The 1,371-nt window shown below is 36.7% G+C and overlaps 1 long non-coding RNA gene across 1 annotated transcript; it reads left to right on the forward strand.

Moving 5' to 3' along the window:
* The first annotated feature begins 8 nt into the window (after nt 1-8).
* On the forward strand, nt 9-1,371 carry LOC110444000. Its single transcript, XR_002462176.1, has 3 exons — nt 9-36; nt 263-465; nt 1,330-1,371. It is a non-coding gene; the product is annotated as an uncharacterized LOC110444000 (long non-coding RNA).

The raw sequence follows: 1,371 nt of genomic DNA on the forward strand, positions 1-1,371 counted from the left end.
AACCCACATTCCTTTGTTAACAGAAAACTTACAAGGGTAGGTATTACTGTATACTGAGAATGTTTTTCTACAAAGTGAAAATTTCGCCCTTCATCAAAATAATACATGTTCGCCCAGTGTTAATAGTGCTCATTCTACTGGATTTTGAAGGTTCAGGAGTTTAAATCAGATGTGGCTTTACATGTATTTCCAGTTCTTGAATCAACCCTAAAATTAACAGATACTAGTTAGATTTGAAGTTAGTTTTTGATATGTGTTTCAGGTGCTGAACTACAACTATCTGTACTCCATCAACGGTTTCCTATTGGTCAACCCTTGGTGGCTTTGTTTTGATTGGTCAATGGGTTGTTTACCTGTCATCAAGTCTCTGATGGATCCCCGGGTTCTGGCTGTATTTGCATTCTGGTTGGTGCTCGGAGGATTGTTATTTGCAGCATTAAATGGTGCCATGGATCGGGAGAAACGGTACTTGAAATCGTGTTATGTCATAGTCCGCAGGAACAGGCATTCAGGATTGACAGATAAATGCAGCCATTGTGATACTAAATTATAAAAGTCATTTGAGTTAACTATCATAGGCCCAGCATGGTTGTTTACAAGACGGATAATTAGATCATTATTCTGATGAATAGTGAAAATATAAGATTATGAAATGCTTTAAGTAAAATGATATTTCAGACAATGTTTCATTGATATCGTTACTCAGATTACATAAAAATAGGCTAGTCTGTTATTTATCACCACTTACTTAGCGCTGCTCCAGAAATAACCATATGGGATGCACTTTTTCTGAGACCCTATACCACTCTTCATATAATATAAATGATGTAATGTCAGGAATGACAGACATATCTGAACTTAACCCCACCACCCATAATATATTAATACATGTGCCTCCCACCTCCCCCATAGATTTTATTATGGAATAGTCCTTATCCTTTTCGGTTCTATTGGAGCATATTTTCTTCATTAGGTTGATAGGTATATATAACCCTTTCATCAAGGCAACCAGGGTTCAATACCCCGATCGGACGTGAAAAGGTATGGGGTCACCTACCCCATCACATGGGTTTTCTCCAGTTACTCCAGTTTCCTCCCATATATATTTGTCTCTGGTTAAATTTTTGTCTACAGTCAAATATCTTTCTACTGTCGAATATATGTACAGTTATATATCTATCTATGGTCAAATATTTGTCAATGGTCAATTTTCTGTCTAAGGTCAAATATCTTTCTATGGTCAAATGTTTATCTATGGTCAATTATCTGTCTATGATCAATTATCTGTCTATGGTCAAATGTTTATCAATGGGCAATTGTACATTGCAGATGTCTGTCTATGGGTCTGGCCCTGATTGTGGTTCCTTTCCT

The sequence above is a fragment of the Mizuhopecten yessoensis genome, unplaced genomic scaffold, assembly GCF_002113885.1.
Source record: "Mizuhopecten yessoensis strain PY_sf001 unplaced genomic scaffold, ASM211388v2 hete_35932394, whole genome shotgun sequence".
Taxonomy (NCBI): domain Eukaryota; kingdom Metazoa; phylum Mollusca; class Bivalvia; order Pectinida; family Pectinidae; genus Mizuhopecten; species Mizuhopecten yessoensis.